The following is a 15,675-nucleotide window of genomic DNA, read 5'->3' on the forward strand; positions in this document are numbered from 1 at the left end:
TGTAAATAATATATTTGATAACAGGTTAATATTTAAAATATATAAGGAACTCACACAACTCAATATCAAAACAAAGGAAGACAAAACATGGGCAAAGGATCCAAATAGACATTTCTCAAAAGAAGACATACAAATGAACATCAGGCATATGAAAATGTGCTCAATATCACTAATGATTCGGAAAATGCAAATCAAAACTGCCATAAGGTGTCACCTCACACCTATTAGGATGACTATTATCAAAAAGATGAAAGATAACAACTGTTGATGAGGGTGTAGAGAAAAGGAAAAACGTGAACACTATTTTGGGGAATATAAATTAGTACAGCCGTTATGAAAAATCATATAGAGGTAAAGGAAACACGTAAACACTATTTTGGGGAATATAAATTAGTACAGCCATTACGAAAAATCATATAGAGGTTCCTCAAAAAATAAAAATAGAACTATCATATGATCCAGCGATCCCACTTCTGGGCATATATCCAAAGGAATATAGATGTAGATATCTGCACCCCCATGTTCATTGCAGTATTATCCACAATAACCAAGATATGAATAAAACCTAAGTGTCCTAAGTGTAGAATATATGTACAATGAAACAATATTCAGCTGTGAAAAATAAAAAAATTCCTGCCATTTGTGACAAAATGGGTGAACCTGAAGGACATTATGCTAAGTGAAATAAGCCAGACACAGAAAGACAAATATTGTATAATCTCTCACTTATATGTGAAATACAAAATAGTTGAACTCATAGAAACAGAGTAGAAGGGTAGTTGCCAGAGGGTAGGGGCTGGGAGAGACGGGAATTTTGATCAGAGGGCACACACTTTCATTGTATAAAATGAACAAGTTCTATGTATTTAACATACAGCATAGGTAGTAATGGGGGTGTTAATTAATTTGATTGTGATAATCATTATACAATGTATATGTATATCATTACACATTGTGTATGTATAGCGAATCATCACATTTTACCCCTTGAATATATACAATCGTTATCTGTCAATTAAATATATTTAAATAACTCAATTATTAGTAGCTATTATCATTTACTTTGTTACACCAAAATAATGTTTTATGAATTAATCACTGAATTATCATATTAAAAATCCATTTCTCACTTCCTTTGTTAGATAACACAATCCTGGGTATATAGAGATGTCAAATCCAGACAACATTTTTTTAATCCCCAACACAGAAACCAATACTTGGCAGTTGTTTGCGAAAATTCTGAAACACAAGGTGGAAGGAGGGAAAAACAAAGTAGATAGTAATAATTTCTTTGAATACCTTTGTTTTATTAATCCTTAAGTTCACCACCATCTTTTATATATAAATGCTAACATTTTTATACCTTTCAAAATGCCACTTTAATTAACATTACTAACACTATTTTCTACTCAGCACAAAGAACTATTTTCCTAATTCTAGTGTCTGAACCCATAACGACCATTAATTAACTACCCTACAGCCTTCTCTTTTTCAAAGTCTCTAATTCCTCTTACTTCTATCTTTTCTCCAATTCCCATTATAAGGGCATTTAATTAATTTCATGCCATTCCTTTGATTCTTTTCCAAGTCATTTCCAGTTTTCATTATTCGTTATGTTCCAGAATGGATGGTGAACAATGGAAAAGAATGCCCTTGATGCAGATAATCAAGGGATGATTTCAAGAAGCAAATTTGATTTAATTATTAAAAGATAAATCTTCTCTAAACTATAAATATCCTCATCTCCATCTATCATCTCTGCCACAATGTTTCAAGCTTCAAAGTTTTGACATTTAACAAATATTTATTCGTAAACGTATCTATTCACCAACATATTACTCAGAGCAGATAGAGATTACTTATTGTATTTCTAGCACTGTATTAGATTTGGAGTGACAAAGAAGTAACTGAAGAGATTCTTGACTTTGAAAGAATTAGAAGTCACTGGAAGAAAAAGATGGGTTAAAAACTGTGTTTTGTTTGATAACATATAAGCCTACATGTCCCCATCTATAATACCCCAAGGGAGTTCATATTTGTTTTCTAATTGCAAATACTCAATGCAAAATAAAGTGAGTTATAAACAAACACCAACAGGAAAAAAATAAAACAACCATCTCAAAGGAGTTCACATTGAATTCAAAAAAATGCTTTCTGATCCTCTCTCATAGAGCAGTTTATAGTGATGTTGCTGTTCTGTTGATAGTATTTTTTGTTGTCCTATTAAATTGAAGTTTATGGCTGTTTTTTAAAAAATCACTCTAATAAATCCTAACCAAATGATATATCTATTTTTTATTATTTGCCTTAATATTTATGATAAACAGGTTTATGACATAAATTTTGATAACTTCATGATATATGAAATTTATAATTGTTTGCTTTTCTTTTTTGAATTATAAATATTGTGAACAAAACATTATAATTTATATAAATTTGCCAAGCAAAAGTTTTAGCAATTAGAATATCTGAGTATGTTTTTAAAAACAAATAATTTACCTTTATTCTGACTATAAGATAAAATTTTCTCAGTGAGAATAATATAGAAATGTAATGTAATATAAATTTAAATCCATATCCCCACTATCTAAAACTAAATTACTGAACTATCTGCATTTTTAGTCCAAGAAAAGTCCATGAATATACAGAGTCCCTTTTAAAATATAAATGTGAACATACTCTGAACACTTTTATTTTTTATTTTTTTTCATGTCATGCTGCTTTATTTATTTAGTTTTTTTTTAGTTTTTATAAATAGGTAATTTGCACTTCCTATGGCATATTTTCGTTTTTATTTATTTATTTATTTATTTATTTTTATTATTATACTTTAAGTTTTATGGTACATGTGCGCAATGTGCAGGTAAGTTACATATGTATACATGTGCCATCCTGGTGCGCTGCACCCACTAACTCGTCATCTAGCATTAGGTATATCTCCCAATGTTATCCCTCCCCCCTCCCCCCACCCCACAACAGTCCCCGAAGTGTGACGTTCTCCTTCCTGTGTCCATGTGTTCTCATTGTTCAATTCCCACCTATGAGTGAGAATATGCGGTGTTTGGTTTTTTGTTCTTGCGATAGTTTACTGAGAATGATGATTTCCAATTTCATCCATGTCCCTACAAAGGACATGAACTCATCATTTTTTATGGCTGCATAGTATTCCATAGTGTATATGTGCCACATTTTCTTAATCCAGTCTATCATTGTTGGACATTTGGGTTGGTTCCAAGTCTTTGCTATTGTGAATAATGCCACAATAAACATATGTGTGCATGTGTCTTTATAGCAGCATGATTTATAGTCCTTTGGGTATATACCCAGTAATGGGATGGCTGGGTCGAATGGAATTTCTAGTTCTAGATCCCTGAGGAATCGCCACACTGACTTCCACAAGGGTTGAACTAGTTTGCAGTCCCACCAACAGTGTAATAGTGTTCCTATTTCTCCACATCCTCTCCAGCACCTGTTGTTTCCAGCAACTGTTGTTTCCAGCACCTGTTGTATAAATGTGAACATACTCTGAACACTTTTAAATTAACTTGCTTTTTTCATTAAACTATATATAGTTGATATATTTTCCTTAATAATGAAATATCAATAGTAAAAATAAAGGCTTTATTATGTAATATCCTATAATACAAATATATGTAATTTATTTAACCAATCCTCAAATGATTTGCAATTAATTTATTTTCAGAGGTTTCCTGTGCATAAATAACACTATGATAAGTATTTTCCAAAAGGGCAACTAACTCCTAATAGTATAATTGCTTTTGAAATCATTATTATGCATATTGATAAATTGTTCTCTTAAACAGTCATATCAATTTATAGTTAAAACTGTAGATTTCTTATTGTTCTTTTGTGGGACTAATTAATAACTATTTATGAACAGATACATAGATATATCAGTAGATATAGATACACATGCTTATGTATTCAGCAATTACATATAAAAGTGTTTATTTTAATGAGTAATAAAATCTTCTAGCACCATATTTAATAAGCAATATTTTTTTCTTGGTTGATACTCTACACTAGACAATAGAATAAAATGCATAAGGTATACGAAGTTATTAAAAATGTGTGTTGCTTTTAAAAACCTGTGTCATACTATTGATCTGAAATTTAAACAAAGCATAAGTAAAAATATAAGAATTCCAATGCAAGAATTATTTTATTGTTTTTATATCAAATAACATTCAATAACTCTTTGATGTGTCTTTCAGACGCTCCAATTTTTTAAAAAATCCATTTGTTTTTCTACAAGAAAATGGAAGTTAACATGCCCATCATAAGTTTGCTGTTTGATCTAAAACATAGACACTATTTCAAATCCCTTTTTATCCATATATTTTATGTAATTTTATTCATGGTTGCAAGAACGTATAGAAAGTCCTTGTAAACAAAAACAAATTCATTAAAGTTGCCAACAGTGTAGGTACTGTTGTTAGGGCAACTGAACTTCTTAAAAATTCATGAGAGAAAAGGATACCACCTTAAGTGATGATTTAGGTAGTCATAGCAACTACTATTTTAAAACCAACTATTGGTGCCCAGTATTTTTTTCTCCTTCCTGACTTAAGATTTGTAAAATATTGTTGCCCTCTTTCTGCAAGTTTTATTTTTATATCTCAAAAATAAAAATTTCAGATGTACCAAGCTGTCTTCAGCAGTTTTTTTTTTCTGTCAGTAGATAGATATCAGCAAACGTGAGGGTAGTGTTGATTGCATTATTTCCTCACAGACTTTGCAACCATTACCTTTGATATCCATCTGAAACTGAAAGGATGCTTTGGAAACATCAGCAACAATAGCTATAGTAAAGTATCTTTCAGAAGCTCAAAATGGTTCACAGTTAGATCTTGTTTTTTTAAAAGCTAGATTTATCTCTAGTAATAACAATTTCATTCTTTGCTTTTCTGAAATTTCTTGTATATTTCTTCTCTTCTTTTTTTTCTTTTTTCCAGTTTGGCCTTAAGTAAAATATTTTAGGTCTTCTCTAGGTTTTTATTTCTAGTCTTGAAACTATAGTTGTCTGTTAGTTGCACACTGTATTCTCTCTAGGGAAATCTTAGTCCCATTCCTTACTTCCGACTCATCACACCACTTTAAGAAGTGAAGTCCAGGACTAAAGGTACAATTTCAATACTCTAAAATGAAAACTTAAAGGGAAGAGGTAAAAACAAGTTAAAATATATTTTGTCATTTCTTTGTCTCTGGACTTTTGATATCTTCTTTAGTTAGCATTTCATTGGCCTTATCTCCTAAAGCTCTATGCTTTTCAATTTTGGGTCTCCTTCATCCGTCATAGGACCGTGAGGAACAGGGTAACTTCTGGGAGAAAAAGGACATGAAGTAGATAAATCAGTGTAAATCTTCTTGGCATTAGGGAGAGGGATTTTCCCATAATGCCCTCTCTGAAGATGTGTATTTGTATATACACTGTTAAGTGTAATAGAGTGAATAAGAAGGGCACTTTTCACTCAGAAACAGATTCCCTTTCTTCCATAGCCTCCTCTTTTTTGCAGGGAGGTACGATTTAAGTATTGTAAAGAGAAGTTCCCGTGTAGACACTCTACTGTGCTCCAGCAAAGTCATAGGACATAGACATCCCTCTTGTTAGAAAACCACTGGATGATGACATCTAAAGGGGACAAGCAGTATTCGTTGTACACACAGAAGGCAACAGATGGCCTGAGGCATTGGCTGGGTCCCTTTCCTGATTCCTAGTAGTAACATCAACTACAACAGGCATAGTCCACAGCACAGCGCTGTCTCCGGGCAACTGAATATGGTTCCCTAAGACTAAATTTCTCATGTCAGGTCCCAGTGAACTAATTTTGGGTTCTAGCAACTACTCTATTAAACTCTTTTCCTCTGTTTTCCCAGGTAAAGTCATCCTCTCTAGTCTTCCCTGGGAATGAGATAATCTGGATCTTTCTCTATGTGATTGCAATGATTGCAGTAGTTTGTTGTGACATGAACTCCATTCTCTACTTCATTGAGGGCTTTGCCTTTTTTTTTTTGAGCCTTTTATTTTCACTCAAAGTTTAATACAAAGCAAATATTTTGGCTTTAAACAATTCTGTGTCTGGAGAGGGATTCAAGAGGCTATTGTAGAAATATCCTCATTCTTCATGATGTAATACAGATGCCTTCATCTGACAAGGGGAACAGTCACTGACAGGGACATGAGAAAAGAAAACAAATAAATATAATAATTTGAAATATTATCAGTATATTGTCGCTGAGGTGACAGGAGTCAAGAAGCCTCTTTGTTGAGAGAGGTAAGTGCAATCTTTGCAACTGAGTTAATCTAGCTCCATTCATTGAGATGGGACAGCACTGAGTTCAAAGACCTAGATTAGTGCTTTCTCAAACACTTGTTCCTCAGAATATTGATGCAATTTTCAAGTAAAATGAAATAAAATAAAAAGGGATGGTATTGTTTTATGAACCAACATTTAAGAAACACAATGTTAGCCGGGCGCAGTGGCTCACGCCTGTAATCCCAGCACTTTGGGAGGCTGAGGCTGGCTGATCACTAAGGTCAGGAGTTCAAGACCTGGCCAACATGGTGAAACCACATCTCTACTAAAAATACAAAAATTAGCTGTGCGTAGTGGTGGGTGCCTGTCGTCCCAGCTACTCAGGAGGCCGAGCCAGGAGAATTGTGTGGGCCCAGGAGTCAGAGGTTGCAGTGAGCCGAGATCGCACCACTACACTCTATCTTGGGTGACAGAGCGAGACTCCATCTCAAAACAAAACCAAAACCAAACCAAAACAAAAGAAATACAATGTTAAACAGGCCTTAACACATTCCAGTATCTAAGGACAATTAAGATTTTAATACAATTACATGCAATGTAAATGTCCATTTATATTAGAGATTTAATGGGATTTCCCAAATGTATGTTTTCAAAGGAGTCTATTGTTCAGGGTCTGTGCTTCTACTGTAACCACCACTAACTTCATACTTACGTTGAAGAAAATTTAGACATTAGAGATAAAAAAAAACTGTCAATTTAAGACATTTTGCTAAAAACTAATAAATGAAGGATCATTTCTAGATCATTTCTTTGTGCATGTCCCCCTCAGTAATATGTATTCAAGATCTCCTGGTCAAGGTTACAGAGATGTGGAATCTCTGCCATCTCTTAATCTCTCTACTTATCCCACCACCAATTACTTAATGCTTATGTGGGAGAAAAATTTTGGTATTATATGGTGATAAACTTGAAACACTGAGTAATTTTAATTGTTATTTAACCTGAGAGTTACATGAAAATTATATAAATAGATGTATAAGTTTAATTTATCTGTCTTGATAAGCTAAACCAAAATCTATAGTCTAGCATATAATAAGCACTATCTGAATAAGCTATACAAAATATTCCATTCTCGTTCTCCACCTTCTTAAAGACAATGGTTTTTCTGTTTAATATGAGTTTTTCATTTGTATGCATTATTGTAAAATGGTTATGTGTATACACACTTTTTTATATGTATAATATATATGTAATAGATACATAATATCATATCTTAATTCCAAAATTGCTCTCCTATCTGAAAAGAGTTGCCTGATTTGGACTATCTCTTAAAATATTTTTAAGCTTTTCTTATTTCCTCTTTTGTAAATTGCCTATTGTCAACCTTTTCTATTTGTCCATTGAGGGTGATGTATTTTTACCTTTTATTTGAAGGAATAAACTAAAGATTTTAGATATTTACTCTTTCTTGGCTTCAAACATTGCAGATATTTTTTCTTGTTCTTTAATCTACCTATGACCTCTGACCATTGTTTTCTTCATTTTGCAAAAATACTTAATTTTATGAGATAGATTTAATCATTTTTTGCTTTATGGTATTTGAGAATTTAAAAAATATTTTCACCCCTAGATCACAAAGATATTCTGTAACATTTCTTCTATTAAATAAGCATTTTATCTTTCACCTCATCTTTAATTCATCTAGATTCCACCTTTGTATAAAATATTATATAGTGATTAAAATAAAAAATTTGCACGTGAACCCGGGAGGTGGAGCTTGCAGTGAGCCGAGATCGCATCACTGCACTCCAACCTGGGTGACAGAGCAAGACTCCATCTCAAAGAAACAAAACAAAACAAAACAAAACAAAAAAATTTGCATTTAACTGACACTAAGATTCCATTATAAAGTGGTGTTTCTCTCCGCACCTTTTTAATTTCATTCATAGCCTTGAGACAATATAGTGTGTTTTGTATATTTGACACCCAGAGATCATTTTTAAAATCCCTTTCTTTCAAATAATAAAGTTATTTTCTCTAATATACTAACCAAGAGCAATAACAATTTTCTTGATTCATTTATTAATTTAAACAATAATTTTAAAAGATAAATCCCAATTTAATGATGTTATTCAAATTTTATAAAATAATTCATACAAGAACTACAATCTGACTGTCAAACAAAAATACTATACCTTACATTTTGTACTCCATTGCTGAGTTAAAATTGAAACACAAATAAAAACTCAAAGTGGTCACATAGAACAACAGAAGTGAAGAACATAATCTTCTGTTTCTTCATCATAACATTCACTGTGATATCACTATTTATTTTGAATTTGCTGTTTAAACACACGATTTGGAATAGCACAGGGACCAGAGACAAGAGTTGTACTGGAAGCAAGCATGAAGCATTACAAGTTGTTACTTAGTTTTCAAATAAATGTATGTAACTGGGTCCAAGTGTGTCAGGAGCCAACTCTGTAACTGAAGTTTCCCTGAATTAATGTCCATGGATGGCGCAATGTTGATTAGAGTAAGTAATTAAACATAGGCTAATTCAATGTTTACATATATATCTTAACATTCCCAATAACCAAAGCAATGTTTAAAACTCAGATCAAGAAAAATATCTTTTAGAAGACATAGTTAGCACTGATGTTATTTAGAATAGCTGGTACATGGTGATGATGAAAAGCAGGAAAACCTTTAGAGACTTTGACTCTAGTTCAGGAATTCTCTATAGATAATGCACCTACGTGTTTTCGGCCTTTATGATCCATATCCCTTGCCATGCTTTGAAATAAGAACCTAAAGATCTAGTTCCAGCCAAAGTATCCTGTGTATGTTTGCATTGTCTCTAAGTTGGATCACATGTCTCTTGTGGCAGTGTTTGATCAATAGTAATTTCTATCTGTGACTCCAGTAGGAAGCTCCCTACTTCAGGGGACTGTGACATCAGATGATCTGTACATTGGGAAGAGTCAGGGAAAGTGAACACTCCATTCATCTCCTTCTGGACAGCTGAAATATACACCCGAAAGCAGAAGTGTCCTTTCGACTCGTGATGATACTGAAGCCTATATTTGCTGCCAAATAAGTTGAAGTGCCCCCTAGAGTATGGTAGGATTTCACAAGTTACAAAGCAACAACCCATCTGCATTGGCTTGGGCACGAACAAGCAAAGGGAGCCCTGTGTAATGGAATGATTAAAAGTTGAAAATGTTATTTTAATTCAATCAATTAAAAGCATAAACAGCAGGGTTTGATTGAATCAATTTAAAGAATTACACAGTAGTCAATGTGATTGTCAGCAGGAGTGAAATATTCATGTATCACCTACACACAGCTTGAAATCTGTACCCTTTAATTAGATATAACAAACAACATTTACCACATCACAGAAAGGTGACTTCTTTTGCAGAAGAAAGAATATTGCTATAGTAGAGACAGATGCTATTAGTGACAACAAACACATCTGACATCCAGTTTGAAATATTTAACAAATACCATATCTTGGTTATGAATAATTTTGTATCTTCTATATTACTCCAGGTTTGGTCCTAAGTATGAAAATTTACTTTTCCTTTCCTTTATTACAAAAATTGTTTGAATATTATTACGATGTAGTCTTAAAATACAATAGTATTAAATGATAAGTGGGTTAAAAGCAATGATGGTTTAAGATAATCATGAAATTATTGTGATAATTATTGTGTGTCTTTATATCACAGTAAGAAGTTACTAAGATAGACATTTACTGCTGCAGCCAAATGAAGCTAATGAAAATAGTGATACATTTTAACTTGCTTTAAAAGTTAATAAATATCCCCAAATTTGTACCATACTCCCTTTCTATCATTTCTGGGGACTGACTATAATAAAATTGTTTTGAGGAGAATGGATTTTCTATACAATTTCCACCATTGTAATTGAGCCAAAAAAATTGTATGTTGGGAGAGAGAAGGAGATAAACCAATATAGCAAGTATATTATTATGAAATAAAAAATAAAAATAAATAAATACCATTAACCTGAGTGTTTCCATTTTACCATCATAAAACTTTACACATTTTGATTCCGAAAATTATAAGTCTGTGTTCCATTTACCACATCGGGCTCAGAAAGCTTTAGAATTTAGGTATAAATAAAACAAATGTTGGATTCTTCTCTCCCTATGTCATCTAAAGTGGCATTATTTCAGTCTTCACTCTCATATCTATTTAGAATATGTATGGAAACCAGAGTCCCATAGGCTAGGTTGCCATGAAAGGAGACTGACCTAGAATAAGTGCTTGGCAAATGTTAGAATAGTATCTTCTTGACTTTTGCCTAATTAATTTATGATCATTAATTTGATTATTGTAAATTCACAGTAATTTATTCCAAACTCCAGGGCTCTGGATTTTAGAAATTTTAGATTTTAGAAGGGAGATATATACATATATATAAACACACACGCATATATGTATATGTGCATATGTGTACATACATGTGCATGTGTGTATATATATATACACATTCACACCCACACATATACTATGTATATATACTCAGAGAGAGAGACAGTGTGTGTGTGAACCATAATGCCAATTCCTTATGCAAGGGTAGGGAGTGACAGCTTGTAATTAAACACGATGATACTTCTGAAATGAGACATGTTAATAGTCATGCCACTTAAAAGGAATGAATTTAGTTTTTGTCACCAAGTAACTTAAAATATATATATATATTCTAATTTGGAGAGCTTTTTGGATTCTAGAGACGTTATCTATATTTATGACATCTCTTTAAGTTACAGCTATTTTACACCTGTTTGAGATAGAGAAAGAAGTCTGCAGGGATTAAGTAACTTACCTATTATAAAATCACAAAGATAAAAAGTAATAAAGCCAGGATACAAGTCTACTCCAACTGACTTCAAAGCCCACATATTTATCCCTTCTCTATCCTTCCCTCTGTGTTTACAGTAAACAATTCATATTGTGAAGAGTTTCATTTTATATTCACCAAACCTCAGGGTTTTCTAACCCCAAGAAAAGGAAATGTTTCACAAGATAAGAATAAGCAATAAAAAGTTTTGCATTGTTTCATATGTTTGTTGGCTACTTGTAATGTCTTCTTTTGAGAAGCGTCTGTTCACATGCATTTGCCAATGTTTTAAATTGAATTATTTTTTTTTTTGCTTGTTGGTTTAGTTTCTTATAAATTCTGGAAGTTATACCTTTGTCAGATGCATAGTATGTAAATATTTTCCCCCATTTTTTAGGCTGCCTTTTTATACTGTTGGTATTTTTTTTCTGTACAGAAGCTTTTTAGTTTAATCAGGTTTCACTAATTAATTGTTGTTGTCATTGCAATTGCTCTTGGGGACCTAGCCATAAATTATTTGCCAAAACTAATATTGAGAAGGGTATTTCTAAGGTTTTTTTCCAGTATTTTTATAGTTTGAGGTCTCACATTTAAATATTTACTTCATCTTGAGTTAATTTTTGTATATAGTAAGAGGTAGGGATCCAGTTCCAGTCTTCTACATATGGCTAGCCAGTTATCCCAGTACCATTTATTGAATAGGGAGTCCTTTTCCTCAAAGCTTTTTTTTCTATTTTGTCAAAGATCAAATGGTTTTAGGTGTGTGGGTTTACATCCGGGTTCTCCATTATGTTCCATTGATCTATGTGTCTATTTTTGTACCAGTACCATGCTGTTTCTGTTACTGTAGCCTTATAGTATAGCTTAAGTCAGATAATGTGAAGCTTCCAGATTTGTTCTTTTTGTTTAAATTTGCTTTGGCTATTTGTACTCTTTTTTGGTTCCATATGAGCACAAATCATCTGAGAAATGCACATCAAAACCAAAGTGAGATATCATCTCACACCAGTCAGAATGACTATTATTAAAAAGTAAAAAAATAACAGATGCTGGCAAGACTGCAAAGAAAAGGCAATACACTGTTGGTGAGAATGCAAACGAGTTCAGCCATTGTAGAAAGCAGTTTGCTTATTTCTCAAAAAAACTTAAATCAGAGCTACCATTTGACCCACCAAACCCTTTACTGGGTATATACCCAAAGGAATATAAAATGTTCCACCATAAAGACATATGCACGTGCATGTTAATTGCAGCACTATTCACAATAACTAAGTTATGGAATCAAATTCAATGCCCATCAATGGTAGACTGGATAAAGAAAACAGGGTACATATACACCACAGAATATGATGTTGCCACAAGAAAGAATTAAATCATGTCCTCTGCAGCAACATGGATGGAGCTGGAGGCCATTATCCTAAGTGAATTAATGCAAGAACAGAAAACCAAATACTGCATGTTCTCACTTACAAGTGGGAGACAAATATTGAATGCACATAGACACAAAGATGGGAACAATAGACACTGGGGACTGCTAGTCAGGGGAAGGAGAGAGGGGGACAGGTGTGAAAAACCACCTATTGGGAGCTGTGCTGACTACCAGGGTGATGGGATCATTTTTATCCCTTCTCTGTCCTTCCCTCTGGGTTTGCAGTAAACAATTAGTATTCTGAAGAGTTTCATTTTATATTCACCAAACCTCAGGGTTTTCTAACCCCAAGAGGAGGAAATGTTTCACAAGATAAGAAATAAACAATAAAAAGTTTTGCATTGTTTTATATGTTTGTTGGCTACTTGTAATGTCTTCTTTTGAGAAATATCTGTTCACATGCATTTGCCAATGTTTTAAATTGAATTACTTATTTTTTTGCTTGTTGGTTTAAGTTTCTTATAAGTTCTGGAAGTTATACCTTTGTCAGATGCATAATTTGCAAATATTTCCCCCATTCTTCAGGCTGTCTTTTTACACTGTTGGTATTTTTTTTTTTTGGCTGTACAGAAGCTTTTTAGTTTAATGATGTTCTGACTTATTAATACAATGTGAAATAATTGAATCAAACTAATATATCCATCACCTCAAACCTGCACATGTATGTAACAAACCTGCCCATGTATCCCTTAATCTATAATAAAAGTTGAAATTATATAAAAAATAGTTTTTCATATGTTTGCATCATGTGTTCCAGAACAGTGCTTAGCCTTAGCACTGATGCTATGGTTTAAAGGGGTTTTTATATGGATCTGTAACCTTCACCTCCCACATATGCTTTACCACAGCTGCAACCAATTGCTAACTATGGGTTAAATTTGTTATTTGTGCCAGAAATGAATGTCATATTTAAAACACAGATGCTAGGTTAATGTGTTCATGTCTCATTTAAATCAACATCCATTGACCTGGATGTGCCCAGGACACACACTAAAGGGCACATCTGGGTGCGTACCAATCAACAGTAAGAGGGGCCGGGTGTGGTGACTCATGGCTGTAATCCCAGCTACTTGGGAGGCTGAGACAGGTGAATCACTTGAACCTGGGAGGCGGAGGGTGCAGTGAGCCAAGATCATGCCATTGCACTCCAGCCTGGGCAAAAGAGCAAGACTTCTTCGTCTCAAAAAAAAACAACAACAACAACAACAACAACAGTAAGAGGCAAGTAGGTGAGCTCTATCAATCCATGACTTTGCTATGTAAAGTTGTTTATTTGTGTGATCTACTCACAAATCAGTTCTCCTGTAGAAGATTACAAATCAACAATTTTTATCTCTGACACTGCTGAAATTTGCTGTTTATTCATGGTAAAGGCCAAAAAAACTACTGGAAATAATGTCAAGTAATTTGGAAGTATTTCACATGTCGGCACTTGGGATATTTTGAATGTCCCAATGTTACAAATGAGAATTAGATAGGATGAAGCCAGTAAAACAGTTTTATGTAAGCTAAATACCACTATCACACTTGTAACAGCAAGAGTCCCTCTCATCAAAGACAAAAACATAAAAAAACATAAAACAGTCACACATATTGAAGCATTCTAATCAAGTTATTTAGAGCAACGATCATTGCTGATATTTGAAAATTTTTTAATTTAAGTAATTTTTTAATCAAATGCAATTTTTAATAAATAGAACACACATTTCTAAAACACTTCACTATAAAGAAGTTTAATTAATGAGAGTCTATAAGTAAGCGTCTTTACAATTTTGAACAAACATTTCTCAAAAGCACTGTGACTCACAGTTTTCACTTGATGTGCTTTTTTCTGTAAAGCTTCTTTAACTTAAGAAGTGTTCCTAATGTAAGCATGTCTTATCAGAGTGGGCCAGAAGAATCTGTAAATGTTTCAGTGAGGATCATGATCTGATTTTTACAGAAAAACAGGTGATGAAAAATAATATTTTCAATGCATAAACATGATAATGTGGACTGGAACTTTTAATATTCTGTTTTACATACCTTTTTTAAATTTATGTGCACAAATTTGGTTCTGTTTGACAAAATGAACAGTTGTTATAGATAAATTCTATCACCTGTGGAAATGCTTCTCTTTTGGTTTCAAACAACAATCCGTTTGCTATTCCTAGATTCCTTCCACAAGATAACTTTATACCATTCAATGCCTATTAAAAGAATAACAAAAAGTGACAGCCGTAATGGAGATAAGAACAAATCAATGGTAAGACATTTACCATTGGCAAGTAGTTGAATCCTTTATGTTTTTCTCTTTTCAGATTCACCAAGGAGCTTTTTATGTCTCACAAAATAGCATGTTGCTAATAAGAAGAATAAAACGAAACCAAGGTACAAAATGATGTTCTGAGTTATGAATACAATGTGAAATAATTAAATCAAACTAACTAATATATCCATCACCTCAAATATTTAGCATTTTTTGTGGTGAGGCCATTTGAAATATACTTCCTAAGGAATTTTGAAATGTAAAATATGCAGTTATTAACTGTACTCACCAAGCCGTGCAATAGATTTCAAAAGAAATTTTATTTCTCCTGTCTAACTGGATTTTTGGGCATCATGTCCCCATATTCCTCCCCTGCTAGCCTCTGTAACCCCGATTTTACTCTCTGCTTCTATGAGTTTGACTGTTTTTGACTTAACATATAGGTAAGATCATACTATATTTGTCTTCCTGTGTCTGGCTCATTTCACTTAGCAAAGAGTTCCCTAATCTCATCCATGTTGTCACAAATGACAGAATTTCCTTCTTTTAAAGGCTGAATAGTATCCCATTGTATATATGTACTATATTTACTTATCCATTCATCCATTGATAGACACCTAGGTTAATTCTATAACTTAACTATTGTCCATAGCGCTGCAATGAACATGAGAGTACAAACATCTCTTTGACATACTGATTTCAAATATTTTGGGTAAATACCCCAAAGGGGGACTGCAGGATCACATGGCAATTCTAGTTTTAGTTTTTGAGGAACCTTTATACAGTCTTTCATAAAAGCTGTACTAATTTAAAATCCCACCAACAGTGTACACAGGTTCTTTTTTTCC

The sequence above is a fragment of the Pongo abelii genome, chromosome 3 (assembly GCF_028885655.2).
Source record: "Pongo abelii isolate AG06213 chromosome 3, NHGRI_mPonAbe1-v2.0_pri, whole genome shotgun sequence".
Lineage (NCBI taxonomy): Eukaryota > Metazoa > Chordata > Mammalia > Primates > Hominidae > Pongo > Pongo abelii.